Raw genomic sequence first — 19952 nt, forward strand, 5'->3', positions numbered from 1 at the left:
GGGGGAGGGCTGAAAGGGCTGGAAGAGAAGCAGGGAGTGGCAGGAAGTGTGCAGCTGCATCCTGGGGGAGGGGGGCGCCAGAGAGCGCAGAGGAAATGAAGCCATGGGAAGAGAGAGAGAAACCAATGAGCAGAGTGGCTGTGTGGGGTGGGCGGGAGTCGGGGCCAGTGGAGAGGCCTGGTTGGCGGAGGCGCGCCCAGCTCAGCTACTTAAGGCCGCTTCCAGGGCCCCAGATCAGATCCTCTGGGAGGAGAGCAGGAGCAGGAGCAGGAGCAGGTGCCTGTGCCACCTCTGCTGCCCAGAGCGTCACGCGACTCAGAGTCAGTGACAAGAAGCCAGAGCCACAGAGCACTTGGGTGAGTAACTCCCTGTTTCTGTGTGACGGCATATTCTCGTGTTTGGGAGAGGAGCTCAGCCGGGACGCCTTACCACACACACAGCACATAAGTGCTCTCTCTCTCTCTAACACACACACACACACACACACACACACACACACACACATTCGTTTTCTCTCTCTCCGACCCCCACCCTTTTCCCCTACCCCACGCCTGTCAGCCCTCCACCTCTGGAGTCAGAAGACAGGCCACCAAGGCAGAGAGAGTTGGAGGTCCTCCAATCATGTCTGCCTTGCTGGAGCCTGGGGTCCTGTGTGACTCTGCTGGGGAGGGTTCCCTGGCTCCTGCCTCCCCAGGCCTCAGCCCAGCCTCGCCCTCTGGCTCTCTCTGCTGTGCCAGCCAGCCCTGCCCCGAGGGCCCTTCACCTCCAGGGAGTCCCATGTGGGCGGCAGTCTCCCCTAGGGCTTCAGGCCACCCCTTGGGGTCCCCACCAGGGCCCTGCAGGCGCCCATGTCCATGTGCCCCTCCTGGCACGCCCTCCCCTGAGCGGTCATGTTCCTGGCTCAGCTCCGAGTCCTCAGAGCCCTCCATCATCTACCACATGTTCATCCTTCCCTCCCCCAGCAGCTCCCCACCCACCCACGGGGGCTGTCCCATCTCCCCAGGGCACCTGGGCACTGACTTGCCCCACCTGACCAGCCTCACTCTGGGCCCGCGCGGGCATGCCCACACAGGCCCAGAGCTGTCCGCCACACTTGCCCAGCCTTCAGCTATGCCCCACAGCCTGGGCACCATGGGCCACCGCCACTCCCCAACACTCCCCTCATGGCCCCCTGACCAGGCACACCTCCAGACTCGGGGCTCTCCTCTCTCCTGCCACCTCGTGGGCTTTGGGCCCTCCCAGCCCCAAGGAGCCCTGTCTCTCTTCCCTCTCCTTGCCCGGCTCCTTGCCCAGCAGCCCTGCAACTGAGGAGCAGCCAGCCGTCCTCCAAGAGGGCACACCTGGACGTTCAGGATCTGCATGATGCTCTTCTCCCCTGACCACTGCCCCGTCCTTGCCACCCTTGGCCCCGAGTCTCTCTCCCATCTCCTCGTGCTCCGGGCACACCCACACCCCACGGGCGCCTGAGGCAGCCCTCCTGTCTCAGGGAACATCCCACGCTTCCGCAAGTTCACCTTGTTCCTCTCCCCTGACCTCCATCCCCTCCCTCCCCTCCCTCAGTTTCTCCTCCATCTCCCCCTGCCCCTCGCCCTCCTTCCCCAGCATTCTGGCAGACTCAGCCCTCCTCAGTGAGGAAATGCTCAGTGCCTTGGAGGTTTCGGGATCCTCCTCCCCTCTTGCCTGCATTTCCCCTGCAGCCGCTGCCACCGAGACCCCTGTCGTGTCCCCCAGCCCCTCCCCGGGCCTCCCCACATTCCTGCAGCCCTTACCCCAGCAGATGCTGCCAGCAGCTGCAGACTCGGGCCACGCCCTTCCACGTCCTGTCCCTGCCCCCACAGCCGTCAGGGATGCTCCAGGGTCCCTCAGCTACCCTGTGGGCACCCCCACAGGGGCCGTGCCTTCTGCCCTGAGGCCACCGGCTGCTCCCTCCCTCCCAGGATGCCCAGCGCACATTGCCTACCTGCCAGACCAAGCCGCTGGGCCCCTACACACCTCACCATGGACTTGCTTGCCCACGTCTGCCGTCTCTTTCTCCGGACTCCAGGGAGACTGGGCCACGGCCATGCCCCACCTCTCCTCTGCGAGACTTGTCACCCGTGCCTTTTGGCCAGAGACAGCCCCCCACAGCCACGCAGCTTCTCAGTCCCCCCACACGCGGCCTCAGGATGGCCCTGTGCCTGTGCCCTGCAGAGCCACTGCTCTGCCACACGCCCCTGCCCCTGCGCTCAGGCCCTCCTCTTCTGCCTCTCCGGGAGCCCTGCAGGATCTGCCCTTTCACTCTGTGCCCACTTCCTTTCTGGCTGCCCAGCACCCCTGCACCCTGCGGCCTCTTGGCATGCGTCCTCACCCTCACTCCTGCCCTTCTGCTTGCTACTGTCACTGGCTGGCTGGCAGAAGAGGCGTGTCTCACAGGCCTCTTCATCGCCCTGGCTGGCGGGGGCCTAGGCCTGCCAGGCTCTCCTCCCCTCCTGCCAACAGCGTGGCTGCCCGAGCCCGAGCCCGAGACTGAGCCCATGCAGCAGGCAGGCCCCCAGCTGCCCTCCTGCCTGCCGGCTACCCTGCCAGGGACAGGGTTGGCCTTGCGCCCTTTGCCTGATGCTGACAGGGGCTGGGGGTAGAGACTGGGGTGGCGTGGTCGCTGACAGTGCCAACTCTCTTCTCCACCAAGGTCATCCTCTTCCCCAACCCCCCACCCCCAGTCATCGGGTTGCTTCCACTCACACAATGGCTCTTGGCTTTCTCATCCGGATCGAGGTCTGTCAGGGGACAGACAAACATGTTCAACTGCTGTGCATAAACCGTACACTCATTCAGGCACACCAAGAGCTGAGTGCGGATGCCACGTGGTGTTGGGAAAACACCTGGAAGCTCTTAGAGCCACACGTAGTGCTTTGGCCTCTGGCCCTCTCTCCTCCAGACAGCGTGCCACCGGGTGATCACCGCACAACAAGGCCTCTAGACCTTTTCCCTCAGGGAAGGGGGAGAGTCTCCGAACTTACCAATGGGCACCACTTGGCATGTGGGCAGGACCTCGCAGAGACTGCCGACAGCCTCGCCTCATCAGCTGCCGCAGCGATGGCATGGGGACTGTATCCTCGCACATTTTCCGGAGGCGGCACAAAGGCCATGGGAGCCAAGAAACGTTTGGACACTGCTGTCGTTGGGCCTTCTCTCAAGGATGCCAGGAAGGCTTGCAAGAGGGCGTGAAAACACCGCTGCTTCCTCTCCTGGCACCACAGCAATGCCAAGATTGCCATCCACCGACCTTTGAAAACCTTGGAAACAATCACATACCTTCCTTTTGTACAAATCCGTGATTCAAACTCATCACCTTGGGTGCTGGGCAAAGACCCCCGCGCCACCCCTGGGCGCACCCTCTTGGTTAGAGGGCCTTGGAGTACAGAGGGTGATGGGATCCCACTGGGGAAAGCAGAAGGTGACCTGTGGTTGGTTTTGATTTGGATGATGCTCCTTTTGACTTTCATAATTTGACGATACACTTCTATAGGCCCTGACATTTCCTTGATTCCCTCCCCCCACACTTCCCTCCACCCCCCCCCCTCGCTCAGTTCCCCTAAATCACTGCTAGAGCAGAGTTCTTCCTATGCGGTCCTATGTCCATGATTGCGGGCATGGACGATGGCGGAGTGCAGCATCTTATGGTCAAGATTTAGTAAACAGTTTGGTTGCGAGGCCATCTTTGATCTGGGAGTAGAGATGCATACTGCACTGCATCCTCACCTCTCGATAGGATCGTCTCCATTACGCAAACGATGAAAAGCCACACAACAAAATCAACCACAGGAAGAAAAAGAAATTCACAACACCATCAGGTTCAAGAACATACTACAGAATGACCAATGTGTCGCCGAAGGAATGTCAGAGCAACTCAAGGACCTTCCGGAAGAAAGGAATGCTACTGTATGCTCTATGAGTCCATGAAGAATGGAAGGAGGAGAAAGAGTTAGGAAGAGATGAAGTGAACGAAAACCTTCAAAGAAGAGCCCATGGGATGTAATTTCCACTGATCTCTGTTGGTGAGACGTGTTCAATGAGCTGCTGCATTGCTTTGGACAGCACTAGAATCTCTTTCACGATCATGTGGTGGCAATGAGCAGAGAGAACACTTGCACGTCTCGGTCTCAATCAGGTGATCCTGAAGGGTTAATGAGGCGGGCTGGTCACAGCTGCTGTGATGATGCGAATCAGCTCCATTTGACTGCCTCCAGCGCCAGCAAGTCACTGTGGCCAGCGTGGGAGCGTGGGAGATGATGGCGAGGAGAAGGTGTGTTTCTCCAGTGTGGAGACTAGGGCTTGTTGGGGGAGGGGGTAGGTGAGGCTAAGATTGGGGGAGGGCTGAAAGGGCTGGAAGAGAAGCAGGGAGTGGCAGGAAGTGTGCAGCTGCATCCTGGGGGAGGGGGGCGCCAGAGAGCGCAGAGGAAATGAAGCCATGGGAAGAGAGAGAGAAACCAATGAGCAGAGTGGCTGTGTGGGGTGGGCGGGAGTCGGGGCCAGTGGAGAGGCCTGGTTGGCGGAGGCGCGCCCAGCTCAGCTACTTAAGGCCGCTTCCAGGGCCCCAGATCAGATCCTCTGGGAGGAGAGCAGGAGCAGGAGCAGGAGCAGGTGCCTGTGCCACCTCTGCTGCCCAGAGCGTCACGCGACTCAGAGTCAGTGACAAGAAGCCAGAGCCACAGAGCACTTGGGTGAGTAACTCCCTGTTTCTGTGTGACGGCATATTCTCGTGTTTGGGAGAGGAGCTCAGCCGGGACGCCTTACCACACACACAGCACATAAGTGCTCTCTCTCTCTCTAACACACACACACACACACACACACACACACACACACACACACACACATTCGTTTTCTCTCTCTCCGACCCCAGCCTTTTCCCCTCCCCCACGCCTGTCAGCCCTCCACCTCTGGAGTCAGAAGACAGGCCACCAAGGCAGAGAGAGTTGGAGGTCCTCCAATCATGTCTGCCTTGCTGGAGCCTGGGGTCCTGTGTGACTCTGCTGGGGAGGGTTCCCTGGCTCCTGCCTCCCCAGGCCTCAGCCCAGCCTCGCCCTCTGGCTCTCTCTGCTGTGCCAGCCAGCCCTGCCCCGAGGGCCCTTCACCTCCAGGGAGTCCCATGTGGGCGGCAGTCTCCCCTAGGGCTTCAGGCCACCCCTTGGGGTCCCCACCAGGGCCCTGCAGGCGCCCATGTCCATGTGCCCCTCCTGGCACGCCCTCCCCTGAGCGGTCATGTTCCTGGCTCAGCTCCGAGTCCTCAGAGCCCTCCATCATCTACCACATGTTCATCCTTCCCTCCCCCAGCAGCTCCCCACCCACCCACGGGGGCTGTCCCATCTCCCCAGGGCACCTGGGCACTGACTTGCCCCACCTGACCAGCCTCACTCTGGGCCCGCGCGGGCATGCCCACACAGGCCCAGAGCTGTCCGCCACACTTGCCCAGCCTTCAGCTATGCCCCACAGCCTCCACACCCTGGGCCACCGCCACTCCCCAACACTCCCCTCATGGCCCCCTGACCAGGCACACCTCCAGACTCGGGGCTCTCCTGCCACCTCGTGGGATTTGGGCTCTCCCAGCCCCAAGGAGCCCAGTCTCTCTTCCCTCTCCTTGCCCGGCTCCTTGCCCAGCAGCCCTGCAACTGAGGAGCAGCCAGCCGTCCTCCAAGAGGGCACACCTGGACGTTCAGGATCTGCACGATGCTCTTCTCCCCTGACCACTGCCCCGTCCTTGCCACCCTTGGCCCCGAGTCTCTCTCCCATCTCCTCGTGCTCCGGGCACACCCACACCCCACGGGCGCCTGAGGCAGCCCTCCTGTCTCAGGGAACATCCCACGCTTCCGCAAGTTCACCTTGTTCCTCTCCCCTGACCTCCATCCCCTCCCTCCCCTCCCTCAGTTTCTCCACCATCTCCCCCTGCCCCTCGCCCTCCTTCCCCAGCATTCTGGCAGACTCAGCCCTCCTCAGTGAGAAAATGCTCAGTGCCTTGGAGGTTTCGGGATCCTCCTCCCCTCTTGCCTGCATTTCCCCTGCAGCCGCCGCCGAGACCCCTGTCGTGTCCCCCAGCCCCTCCCCGGGCCTCCCCACATTCCTGCAGCCCTTACCCCAGCAGATGCTGCCAGCAGCTGCAGACTCGGGCCACGCCCTTCCACGTCCTGTCCCTGCCCCCACAGCCGTCAGGGATGCTCCAGGGTCCCTCAGCTACCCTGTGGGCACCCCCACAGGGGCCGTGCCTTCTGCCCTGAGGCCACCGGCTGCTCCCTCCCTCCCAGGATGCCCAGCGCACATTGCCTACCTGCCAGACCAAGCCGCTGGGCCCCTGCACACCTCACCATGGACTTGCTTGCCCACGTCTGCCGTCTCTTTCCCCGGACTCCAGGGAGACTGGGCCACGGCCATGCCCCACCTCTCCTCTGCGAGACTTGTCACCCGTGCCTTTTGGCCAGAGACAGCCCCCCACAGCCACGCAGCTTCTCAGTCCCCCCACACGCGGCCTCAGGATGGCCCTGTGCCTGTGCCCTGCAGAGCCACTGCTCTGCCACACGCCCCTGCCCCTGCGCTCAGGCCCTCCTCTTCTGCCTCTCCGGGAGCCCTGCAGGATCTGCCCTTTCACTCTGTGCCCACTTCCTTTCTGGCTGCCCAGCACCCCTGCACCCTGCGGCCTCTTGGCATGCGTCCTCACCCTCACTCCTGCCCTTCTGCTTGCTACTGTCACTGGCTGGCTGGCAGAAGAGGAGTGTCTCACAGGCCTCTTCATCGCCCTGGCTGGCGGGGGCCTAGGCCTGCCAGGCTCTCCTCCCCTCCTGCCAACAGCGTGGCTGCCCGAGCCCGAGCCCGAGCCCGAGCCCGAGCCCGAGACTGAGCCCATGCAGCGGGCAGGCCCCCAGCTGCCCTCCTGCCTGCCGGCTACCCTGCCAGGGACAGGGTTGGCCTTGCGCCCTTTGCCTGATGCTGACAGGGGCTGGGGGTAGGGACTGGGGTGGCGTGGTCGCTGACAGTGCCAACTCTCTTCTCCACCAAGGTCATCCTCTTCCCCAACCCCCCACCCCCAGTCATCGGGTTGCTTCCACTCACACAATGGCTCTTGGCTTTCTCATCCGGATCGAGGTCTGTCAGGGGACAGACAAACATGTTCAACTGCTGTGCATAAACCGTACACTCGTTCAGGCACACCAAGAGCTGAGTGCGGATGCCACGTGGTGTTGGGAAAACACCTGGAAGCTCTTAGAGCCACACGTAGTGCTTTGGCCTCTGGCCCTCTCTCCTCCAGACAGCGTGCCACCGGGTGATCACCGCACAACAAGGCCTCTAGACCTTTTCCCTCAGGGAAGGGGGAGAGTCTCCGAACTTACCAATGGGCACCACTTGGCATGTGGGCAGGACCTCGCAGAGACTGCCGACAGCCTCGCCTCATCAGCTGCCGCAGCGATGGCATGGGGACTGTATCCTCGCACATTTTCCGGAGGCGGCACAAAGGCCATGGGAGCCAAGAAACGTTTGGACACTGCTGTCGTTGGGCCTTCTCTCAAGGATGCCAGGAAGGCTTGCAAGAGGGCGTGAAAACACCGCTGCTTCCTCTCCTGGCACCAGAGCAATGCCAAGATTGCCATCCACTGACCTTTGAAAACCTTGGAAACAATCACATACCTTCCTTTTGTACAAATCCGTGATTCAAGCTCATCACCTGGGTGCTGGGCAAAGACCCCCGCGCCACCCCTGGGCGCACCCTCTTGGTTAGAGGGCCTTGGAGTACAGAGGGTGATGGGATCCCACCGGGGAAAGCAGAAGGTGACCTGTGGTTGGTTTTGATTTGGATGATGCTCCTTTTGACTTTCATAATTTGACGATACACTTCTATAGGCCCTGACATTTCCCTGATTCCCTCCCCCCACACTTCCCTCCACCCCCCCCCTCGTTCAGTTCCCCTAAATCACTGCTAGAGCAGAGTTCTTCCTATGCGGTCCTATGTCCATGATTGCGGGCATGGACGATGGCGGAGTGCAGCATCTTGTGGTCAAGATTTAGTAAACAGTTTGGTTGCGAGGCCATCTTTGATCTGGGAGTAGAGATGCATACTGCACTGCATCCTCACCTCTCGATAGGATCGTCTCCATTACGCAAACGATGAAAAGCCACACAACAAAATCAACCACAGGAAGAAAAAGAAATTCACAACACCATCAGGTTCAAGAACATACTACAGAATGACCAATGTGTCGCCGAAGGAATGTCAGAGCAACTCAAGGACCTTCCGGAAGAAAGGAATGCTACTGTATGCTCTATGAGTCCATGAAGAATGGAAGGAGGAGAAAGAGTTAGGAAGAGATGAAGCGAACGAAAACCTTCAAAGAAGAGCCCATGGGATGTAATTTCCACTGATCTCTGTTGGTGAGACGTGTTCAATGAGCTGCTGCATTGCTTTGGACAGCACTAGAATCTCTTTCACGATCATGTGGTGGCAATGAGCAGAGAGAACACTTGCACGTCTCAGTCTCAATCAGGTGACCCTGAAGGGTTAATGAGGCGGGCTGGTCACAGCTGCTGTGATGATGCGAATCAGCTCCATTTGACTGCCTCCAGCACCAGCAAGTCACTGTGGCCAGCGTGGGAGCGTGTGAGATGATGGCGAGGAGAAGGTGTGTTTCTCCACTGCCACCTTGAGTGTGGAGACTAGGGCTTGTTGGGGGAGGGGGTAGGTGAGGCTAAGATTGGGGGAGGGCTGAAAGGGCTGGAAGAGAAGCAGGAAGTGGCAGGAAGTGTGCAGCTGCATCCTGGGGGAGGGGGGCGCCAGAGAGCGCAGAGGAAATGAAGCCATGGGAAGAGAGAGAGAAACCAATGAGCAGAGTGGCTGTGTGGGGTGGGCGGGAGTCGGGGCCAGTGGAGAGGCCTGGTTGGCGGAGGCGCGCCCAGCTCAGCTACTTAAGGCCGCTTCCAGGGCCCCAGATCAGATCCTCTGGGAGGAGAGCAGGAGCAGGAGCAGGAGCAGGTGCCTGTGCCACCTCTGCTGCCCAGAGCGTCACGCGACTCAGAGTCAGTGACAAGAAGCCAGAGCCACAGAGCACTTGGGTGAGTAACTCCCTGTTTCTGTGTGACGGCATATTCTCGTGTTTGGGAGAGGAGCTCAGCCAGGACGCCTTACCACACACACAGCACATAAGTGCTCTCTCTCTCTCTAACACACACACACACACACACACACACACATTCGTTTTCTCTCTCTCCGACCCCCACCCTTTTCCCCTCCCCCACGCCTGTCAGCCCTCCACCTCTGGAGTCAGAAGACAGGCCACCAAGGCAGAGAGAGTTGGAGGTCCTCCAATCATGTCTGCCTTGCTGGAGCCTGGGGTCCTGTGTGACTCTGCTGGGGAGGGTTCCCTGGCTCCTGCCTCCCCAGGCCTCAGCCCAGCCTCGCCCTCTGGCTCTCTCTGCTGTGCCAGCCAGCCCTGCCCCGAGGGCCCTTCACCTCCAGGGAGTCCCAGGTGGGCGGCAGTCTCCCCTAGGGCTTCAGGCCACCCCTTGGGGTCCCCACCAGGGCCCTGCAGGCGCCCATGTCCATGTGCCCCTCCTGGCACGCCCTCCCCTGAGCGGTCATGTTCCTGGCTCAGCTCCGAGTCCTCAGAGCCCTCCATCATCTACCACATGTTCATCCTTCCCTCCCCCAGCAGCTCCCCACCCACCCACGGGGGCTGTCCCATCTCCCCAGGGCACCTGGGCACTGACTTGCCCCACCTGACCAGCCTCACTCTGGGCCCGCGCGGGCATGCCCACACAGGCCCAGAGCTGTCCGCCACACTTGCCCAGCCTTCAGCTATGCCCCACAGCCTCCACACCCTGGGCCACCGCCACTCCCCAACACTCCCCTCATGGCCCCCTGACCAGGCACACCTCCAGACTCGGGGCTCTCCTGCCACCTCGTGGGCTTTGGGCTCTCCCAGCCCCAAGGAGCCCAGTCTCTCTTCCCTCTCCTTGCCCGGCTCCTTGCCCAGCAGCCCTGCAACTGAGGAGCAGCCAGCCGTCCTCCAAGAGGGCACACCTGGACGTTCAGGATCTGCACGATGCTCTTCTCCCCTGACCACTGCCCCGTCCTTGCCACCCTTGGCCCCGAGTCTCTCTCCCATCTCCTCGTGCTCCGGGCACACCCACACCCCACGGGCGCCTGAGGCAGCCCTCCTGTCTCAGGGAACATCCCACGCTTCCGCAAGTTCACCTTGTTCCTCTCCCCTGACCTCCATCCCCTCCCTCCCCTCCCTCAGTTTCTCCTCCATCTCCCCCTGCCCCTCGCCCTCCTTCCCCAGCATTCTGGCAGACTCAGCCCTCCTCAGTGAGGAAATGCTCAGTGCCTTGGAGGTTTCGGGATCCTCCTCCCCTCTTGCCTGCATTTCCCCTGCAGCCACCGCCGAGACCCCTGTCATGTCCCCCAGCCCCTCCCCGGGCCTCCCCACATTCCTGCAGCCCTTACCCCAGCAGATGCTGCCAGCAGCTGCAGACTCGGGCCACGCCCTTCCACGTCCTGTCCCTGCCCCCACAGCCGTCAGGGATGCTCCAGGGTCCCTCAGCTACCCTGTGGGCACCCCCACAGGGGCCGTGCCTTCTGCCCTGAGGCCACCGGCTGCTCCCTCCCTCCCAGGATGCCCAGCGCACATTGCCTACCTGCCAGACCAAGCCGCTGGGCCCCTGCACACCTCACCATGGACTTGCTTGCCCACGTCTGCCGTCTCTTTCCCCGGACTCCAGGGAGACTGGGCCACGGCCATGCCCCACCTCTCCTCTGCGAGACTTGTCACCCGTGCCTTTTGGCCAGAGACAGCCCCCCACAGCCACGCAGCTTCTCAGTCCCCCCACACGCGGCCTCAGGATGGCCCTGTGCCTGTGCCCTGCAGAGCCACTGCTCTGCCACACGCCCCTGCCCCTGCGCTCAGGCCCTCCTCTTCTGCCTCTCCGGGAGCCCTGCAGGATCTGCCCTTTCACTCTGTGCCCACTTCCTTTCTGGCTGCCCAGCACCCCTGCACCCTGCGGCCTCTTGGCATGCGTCCTCACCCTCACTCCTGCCCTTCTGCTTGCTACTGTCACTGGCTGGCTGGCAGAAGAGGCTGTCTCACAGGCCTCTTCATCGCCCTGGCTGGCGGGGGCCTAGGCCTGCCAGGCTCTCCTCCCCTCCTGCCAACAGCGTGGCTGCCCGAGCCCGAGCCCGAGCCCGAGCCCGAGACTGAGCCCATGCAGCGGGCAGGCCCCCAGCTGCCCTCCTGCCTGCCGGCTACCCTGCCAGGGACAGGGTTGGCCTTGCGCCCTTTGCCTGATGCTGACAGGGGCTGGGGGTAGGGACTGGGGTGGCGTGGTCGCTGACAGTGCCAACTCTCTTCTCCACCAAGGTCATCCTCTTCCCCAACCCCCCACCCCCAGTCATCGGGTTGCTTCCACTCACACAATGGCTCTTGGCTTTCTCATCCGGATCGAGGTCTGTCAGGGGACAGACAAACATGTTCAACTGCTGTGCATAAACCGTACACTCGTTCAGGCACACCAAGAGCTGAGTGCAGATGCCACGTGGTGTTGGGAAAACACCTGGAAGCTCTTAGAGCCACACGTAGTGCTTTGGCCTCTAGCCCTCTCTCCTCCAGACAGCGTGCCACCGGGTGATCACCGCACAACAAGGCCTCTAGACCTTTTCCCTCAGGGAAGGGGGAGAGTCTCCGAACTTACCAATGGGCACCACTTGGCATGTGGGCAGGACCTCGCAGAGACTGCCGACAGCCTCGCCTCATCAGCTGCCGCAGCGATGGCATGGGGACTGTATCCTGGCACATTTTCCGGAGGCGGCACAAAGGCCATGGGAGCCAAGAAGCGTTTGGACACTGCTGTCGTTGGGCCTTCTCTCAAGGATGCCAGGAAGGCTTGCAAGAGGGCGTGAAAACACCGCTGCTTCCTCTCCTGGCACCACAGCAATGCCAAGATTGCCAGCCACTGACCTTTGAAAACCTTGGAAACAATCACATACCTTCCTTTTGTACAAATCCGTGATTCAAGCTCATCACCTGGGTGCTGGGCAAAGACCCCCGCGCCACCCCTGGGCGCACCCTCTTGGTTAGAGGGCCTTGGAGTACAGAGGGTGATGGGATCCCACCGGGGAAAGCAGAAGGTGACCTGTGGTTGGTTTTGATTTGGATGATGCTCCTTTTGACTTTCATAATTTGACGATACACTTCTATAGGCCCTGACATTTCCCTGATTCCTTCCCCCCACACTTCCCTCCACCCCCCCCCTCGTTCAGTTCCCCTAAATCACTGCTAGAGCAGAGTTCTTCCTATGCGGTCCTATGTCCATGATTGCGGGCATGGACGATGGCGGAGTGCAGCATCTTGTGGTCAAGATTTAGTAAACAGTTTGGTTGCGAGGCCATCTTTGATCTGGGAGTAGAGATGCATACTGCACTGCATCCTCACCTCTCGATAGGATCGTCTCCATTACGCAAACGATGAAAAGCCACACAACAAAATCAACCACAGGAAGAAAAAGAAATTCACAACACCATCAGGTTCACCATCAGGTTCAAGAACATACTACAGAATGACCAATGTGTCGCCGAAGGAATGTCAGAGCAACTCAAGGACCTTCCGGAAGAAAGGAATGCTACTGTATGCTCTATGAGTCCATGAAGAATGGAAGGAGGAGAAAGAGTTAGGAAGAGATGAAGCGAACGAAAACCTTCAAAGAAGAGCCCATGGGATGTAATTTCCACTGATCTCTGTTGGTGAGACGTGTTCAATGAGCTGCTGCATTGCTTTGGACAGCACTAGAATCTCTTTCACGATCATGTGGTGGCAATAAGCAGAGAGAACACTTGCACGTCTCAGTCTCAATCAGGTGACCCTGAAGGGTTAATGAGGCGGGCTGGTCACAGCTGCTGTGATGATGCGAATCAGCTCCATTTGACTGCCTCCAGCGCCAGCAAGTCACTGTGGCCAGCGTGGGAGCGTGTGAGATGATGGCGAGGAGAAGGTGTGTTTCTCCACTGCCACCTTGAGTGTGGAGACTAGGGCTTGTTGGGGGAGGGGGTAGGTGAGGCTAAGATTGGGGGAGGGCTGAAAGGGCTGGAAGAGAAGCAGGGAGTGGCAGGAAGTGTGCAGCTGCATCCTGGGGGAGGGGGGCGCCAGAGAGCGCAGAGGAAATGAAGCCATGGGAAGAGAGAGAGAAACCAATGAGCAGAGTGGCTGTGTGGGGTGGGCGGGAGTCGGGGCCAGTGGAGAGGCCTGGTTGGCGGAGGCGCGCCCAGCTCAGCTACTTAAGGCCGCTTCCAGGGCCCCAGATCAGATCCTCTGGGAGGAGAGCAGGAGCAGGTGCCTGTGCCACCTCTGCTGCCCAGAGCGTCACGCGACTCAGAGTCAGTGACAAGAAGCCAGAGCCACAGAGCACTTGGGTGAGTAACTCCCTGTTTCTGTGTGACGGCATATTCTCGTGTTTGGGAGAGGAGCTCAGCCGGGATGCATTACCACACACACAGCACATAAGTGCTCTCTCTCTCTCTAACACACACACACACACACACACACACACATTCGTTTTCTCTCTCTCCGACCCCAGCCTTTTCCCCTCCCCCACGCCTGTCAGCCCTCCACCTCTGGAGTCAGAAGACAGGCCACCAAGGCAGAGAGAGTTGGAGGTCCTCCAATCATGTCTGCCTTGCTGGAGCCTGGGGTCCTGTGTGACTCTGCTGGGGAGGGTTCCCTGGCTCCTGCCTCCCCAGGCCTCAGCCCAGCCTCGCCCTCTGGCTCTCTCTGCTGTGCCAGCCAGCCCTGCCCCGAGGGCCCTTCACCTCCAGGGAGTCCCATGTGGGCGGCAGTCTCCCCTAGGGCTTCAGGCCACCCCTTGGGGTCCCCACCAGGGCCCTGCAGGCGCCCATGTCCATGTGCCCCTCCTGGCACGCCCTCCCCTGAGCGGTCATGTTCCTGGCTCAGCTCCGAGTCCTCAGAGCCCTCCATCATCTACCACATGTTCATCCTTCCCTCCCCCAGCAGCTCCCCACCCACCCACGGGGGCTGTCCCATCTCCCCAGGGCACCTGGGCACTGACTTGCCCCACCTGACCAGCCTCACTCTGGGCCCGCGCGGGCATGCCCACACAGGCCCAGAGCTGTCCGCCACACTTGCCCAGCCTTCAGCTATGCCCCACAGCCTCCACACCCTGGGCCACCGCCACTCCCCAACACTCCCCTCATGGCCCCCTGACCAGGCACACCTCCAGACTCGGGGCTCTCCTGCCACCTCGTGGGCTTTGGGCCCTCCCAGCCCCAAGGAGCCCAGTCTCTCTTCCCTCTCCTTGCCCGGCTCCTTGCCCAGCAGCCCTGCAACTGAGGAGCAGCCAGCCGTCCTCCAAGAGGGCACACCTGGACGTTCAGGATCTGCACGATGCTCTTCTCCCCTGACCACTGCCCCGTCCTTGCCACCCTTGGCCCCGAGTCTCTCTCCCATCTCCTCGTGCTCCGGGCACACCCACACCCCACGGGCGCCTGAGGCAGCCCTCCTGTCTCAGGGAACATCCCACGCTTCCGCAAGTTCACCTTGTTCCTCTCCCCTGACCTCCATCCCCTCCCTCCCCTCCCTCAGTTTCTCCTCCATCTCCCCCTGCCCCTCGCCCTCCTTCCCCAGCATTCTGGCAGACTCAGCCCTCCTCAGTGAGGAAATGCTCAGTGCCTTGGAGGTTTCGGGATCCTCCTCCCCTCTTGCCTGCATTTCCCCTGCAGCCACCGCCGAGACCCCTGTCATGTCCCCCAGCCCCTCCCCGGGCCTCCCCACATTCCTGCAGCCCTTACCCCAGCAGATGCTGCCAGCAGCTGCAGACTCGGGCCACGCCCTTCCACGTCCTGTCCCTGCCCCCACAGCCGTCAGGGATGCTCCAGGGTCCCTCAGCTACCCTGTGGGCACCCCCACAGGGGCCGTGCCTTCTGCCCTGAGGCCACCGGCTGCTCCCTCCCTCCCAGGATGCCCAGCGCACATTGCCTACCTGCCAGACCAAGCCGCTGGGCCCCTGCACACCTCACCATGGACTTGCTTGCCCACGTCTGCCGTCTCTTTCCCCGGACTCCAGGGAGACTGGGCCACGGCCATGCCCCACCTCTCCTCTGCGAGACTTGTCACCCGTGCCTTTTGGCCAGAGACAGCCCCCCACAGCCACGCAGCTTCTCAGTCCCCCCACACGCGGCCTCAGGATGGCCCTGTGCCTGTGCCCTGCAGAGCCACTGCTCTGCCACACGCCCCTGCCCCTGCGCTCAGGCCCTCCTCTTCTGCCTCTCCGGGAGCCCTGCAGGATCTGCCCTTTCACTCTGTGCCCACTTCCTTTCTGGCTGCCCAGCACCCCTGCACCCTGCGGCCTCTTGGCATGCGTCCTCACCCTCACTCCTGCCCTTCTGCTTGCTACTGTCACTGGCTGGCTGGCAGAAGAGGAGTGTCTCACAGGCCTCTTCATCGCCCTGGCTGGCGGGAGCCTAGGCCTGCCAGGCTCTCCTCCCCTCCTGCCAACAGCGTGGCTGCCCGAGCCCGAGCCCGAGCCCGAGCCCGAGACTGAGCCCATGCAGCGGGCAGGCCCCCAGCTGCCCTCCTGCCTGCCGGCTACCCTGCCAGGGACAGGGTTGGCCTTGCGCCCTTTGCCTGATGCTGACAGGGGCTGGGGGTAGGGACTGGGGTGGCGTGGTCGCTGACAGTGCCAACTCTCTTCTCCACCAAGGTCATCCTCTTCCCCAACCCCCCACCCCCAGTCATCGGGTTGCTTCCACTCACACAATGGCTCTTGGCTTTCTCATCCGGATCGAGGTCTGTCAGGGGACAGACAAACATGTTCAACTGCTGTGCATAAACCGTACACTCGTTCAGGCACACCAAGAGCTGAGTGCGGATGCCACGTGGTGTTGGGAAAACACCTGGAAGCTCTTAGAGCCACACGTAGTGCTTTGGCCTCTAGCCCTCTCTCCTCCAGACAGCGTGCCACCGGGTGATCACCGCACAACAAGGCCTCTAGACCTTTTCCCTCAGGGAAGGGGGAGAGTCTCCGAACTTACCAATGGGCACCACTTGGCATGTGGGCAGGACCTCGGAGAGACTACCAACAGCCTCGTCTCATCAGCTGCCGCAGCGATGGCATGGGGACTGTATCCTGGCACATTTTCCGGAGGCGGCACAAAGGCCATGGGAGCCAAGAAGCGTTTGGACACTGCTGTCGTTGGGCCTTCTCTCAAGGATGCCAGGAAGGCTTGCAAGAGGGCGTGAAAACACCGCTGCTTCCTCTCCTGGCACCAGAGCAATGCCAAGATTGCCATCCACTGACCTTTGAAAACCTTGGAAACAATCACATACCTTCCTTTTGTACAAATCCGTGATTCAAGCTCATCACCTGGGTGCTGGGCAAAGACCCCCGCGCCACCCCTGGGCGCACCCTCTTGGTTAGAGGGCCTTGGAGTACAGAGGGTGATGGGATCCCACCGGGGAAAGCAGAAGGTGACCTGTGGTTGGTTTTGATTTGGATGATGCTCCTTTTGACTTTCATAATTTGACGATACACTTCTATAGGCCCTGACATTTCCCTGATTCCCTCCCCCCACACTTCCCTCCACCCCCCCCCTCGTTCAGTTCCCCTAAATCACTGCTAGAGCAGAGTTCTTCCTATGCGGTCCTATGTCCATGATTGCGGGCATGGACGATGGCGGAGTGCAGCATCTTATGGTCAAGATTTAGTAAACAGTTTGGTTGCGAGGCCATCTTTGATCTGGGAGTAGAGATGCATACTGCACTGCATCCTCACCTCTCGATAGGATCGTCTCCATTACGCAAACGATGAAAAGCCACACAACAAAATCAACCACAGGAAGAAAAAGAAATTCACAACACCATCAGGTTCACCATCAGGTTCAAGAACATACTACAGAATGACCAATGTGTCGCCGAAGGAATGTCAGAGCAACTCAAGGACCTTCCGGAAGAAAGGAATGCTACTGTATGCTCTATGAGTCCATGAAGAATGGAAGGAGGAGAAAGAGTTAGGAAGAGATGAAGCGAACGAAAACCTTCAAAGAAGAGCCCATGGGATGTAATTTCCACTGATCTCTGTTGGTGAGACGTGTTCAATGAGCTGCTGCATTGCTTTGGACAGCACTAGAATCTCTTTCACGATCATGTGGTGGCAATGAGCAGAGAGAACACTTGCACGTCTCAGTCTCAATCAGGTGATCCTGAAGGGTTAATGAGGCGGGCTGGTCACAGCTGCTGTGATGATGCGAATCAGCTCCATTTGACTGCCTCCAGCGCCAGCAAGTCACTGTGGCCAGCGTGGGAGCGTGTGAGATGATGGCGAGGAGAAGGTGTGTTTCTCCACTGCCACCTTGAGTGTGGAGACTAGGGCTTGTTGGGGGAGGGGGTAGGTGAGGCTAAGATTGGGGGAGGGCTGAAAGGGCTGGAAGAGAAGCAGGGAGTGGCAGGAAGTGTGCAGCTGCATCCTGGGGGAGGGGGGCGCCAGAGAGCGCAGAGGAAATGAAGCCATGGGAAGAGAGAGAGAAACCAATGAGCAGAGTGGCTGCTTGGGGTGGGCGGGAGTCGGGGCCAGTGGAGAGGCCTGGTTGGCAGAGGCGCGCCCAGCTCAGCTACTTAAGGCCGCTTCCAGGGCCCCAGATCAGATCCTCTGGGAGGAGAGCAGGAGCAGGTGCCTGTGCCACCTCTGCTGCCCAGAGCGTCACGCGACTCAGAGTCAGTGACAAGAAGCCAGAGCCACAGAGCACTTGGGTGAGTAACTCCCTGTTTCTGTGTGACGGCATATTCTCGTGTTTGGGAGAGGAGCTCAGCCAGGACGCCTTACCACACACACAGCACATAAGTGCTCTCTCTCTCTCTAACACACACACACACACACACACACACACACACACATTCGTTTTCTCTCTCTCTCCGACCCCCACCCTTTTCCCCTCCCCCACGCCTGTCAGCCCTCCACCTCTGGAGTCAGAAGACAGGCCACCAAGGCAGAGAGAGTTGGAGGTCCTCCAATCATGTCTGCCTTGCTGGAGCCTGGGGTCCTGTGTGACTCTGCTGGGGAGGGTTCCCTGGCTCCTGCCTCCCCAGGCCTCAGCCCAGCCTCGCCCTCTGGCTCTCTCTGCTGTGCCAGCCAGCCCTGCCCCGAGGGCCCTTCACCTCCAGGGAGTCCCAGGTGGGCGGCAGTCTCCCCTAGGGCTTCAGGCCACCCCTTGGGGTCCCCACCAGGGCCCTGCAGGCGCCCATGTCCATGTGCCCCTCCTGGCACGCCCTCCCCTGAGCGGTCATGTTCCTGGCTCAGCTCCGAGTCCTCAGAGCCCTCCATCATCTACCACATGTTCATCCTTCCCTCCCCCAGCAGCTCCCCACCCACCCACGGGGGCTGTCCCATCTCCCCAGGGCACCTGGGCACTGACTTGCCCCACCTGACCAGCCTCACTCTGGGCCCGCGCGGGCATGCCCACACAGGCCCAGAGCTGTCCGCCACACTTGCCCAGCCTTCAGCTATGCCCCACAGCCTCCACACCCTGGGCCACCGCCACTCCCCAACACTCCCCTCATGGCCCCCTGACCAGGCACACCTCCAGACTTGGGGCTCTCCTGCCACCTCGTGGGCTTTGGGCCCTCCCAGCCCCAAGGAGCCCAGTCTCTCTTCCCTCTCCTTGCCCGGCTCCTTGCCCAGCAGCCCTGCAACTGAGGAGCAGCCAGCCGTCCTCCAAGAGGGCACACCTGGACGTTCAGGATCTGCACGATGCTCTTCTCCCCTGACCACTGCCCCGTCCTTGCCACCCTTGGCCCCGAGTCTCTCTCCCATCTCCTCGTGCTCCGGGCACACCCACACCCCACGGGCGCCTGAGGCAGCCCTCCTGTCTCAGGGAACATCCCACGCTTCCGCAAGTTCACCTTGTTCCTCTCCCCTGACCTCCATCCCCTCCCTCCCCTCCCTCAGTTTCTCCTCCATCTCCCCCTGCCCCTCGCCCTCCTTCCCCAGCATTCTGGCAGACTCAGCCCTCCTCAGTGAGGAAATGCTCAGTGCCTTGGAGGTTTCGGGATCCTCCTCCCCTCTTGCCTGCATTTCCCCTGCAGCCGCCGCCGAGACCCCTGTCATGTCCCCCAGCCCCTCCCCGGGCCTCCCCACATTCCTGCAGCCCTTACCCCAGCAGATGCTGCCAGCAGCTGCAGACTCGGGCCACGCCCTTCCACGTCCTGTCCCTGCCCCCACAGCTGTCAGGGATGCTCCAGGGTCCCTCAGCTACCCTGTGGGCACCCCCACAGGGGCCGTGCCTTCTGCCCTGAGGCCACCGGCTGCTCCCTCCCTCCCAGGATGCCCAGCGCACATTGCCTACCTGCCAGACCAAGCCGCTGGGCCCCTGCACACCTCACCATGGACTTGCTTGCCCACGTCTGCCGTCTCTTTCCCCGGACTCCAGGGAGACTGGGCCACGGCCATGCCCCACCTCTCCTCTGCGAGACTTGTCACCCGTGCCTTTTGGCCAGAGACAGCCCCCCACAGCCACGCAGCTTCTCAGTCCCCCCACACGCGGCCTCAGGATGGCCCTGTGCCTGTGCCCTGCAGAGCCACTGCTCTGCCACACGCCCCTGCCCCTGCGCTCAGGCCCTCCTCTTCTGCCTCTCCGGGAGCCCTGCAGGATCTGCCCTTTCACTCTGTGCCCACTTCCTTTCTGGCTGCCCAGCACCCCTGCACCCTGCGGCCTCTTGGCATGCGTCCTCACCCTCACTCCTGCCCTTCTGCTTGCTACTGTCACTGGCTGGCTGGCAGAAGAGGAGTGTCTCACAGGCCTCTTCATCGCCCTGGCTGGCGGGAGCCTAGGCCTGCCAGGCTCTCCTCCCCTCCTGCCAACAGCGTGGCTGCCCGAGCCCGAGCCCGAGCCCGAGCCCGAGACTGAGCCCATGCAGCGGGCAGGCCCCCAGCTG

Source organism: Ochotona princeps, chromosome 15, assembly GCF_030435755.1.
Source record: "Ochotona princeps isolate mOchPri1 chromosome 15, mOchPri1.hap1, whole genome shotgun sequence".
Taxonomy (NCBI): domain Eukaryota; kingdom Metazoa; phylum Chordata; class Mammalia; order Lagomorpha; family Ochotonidae; genus Ochotona; species Ochotona princeps.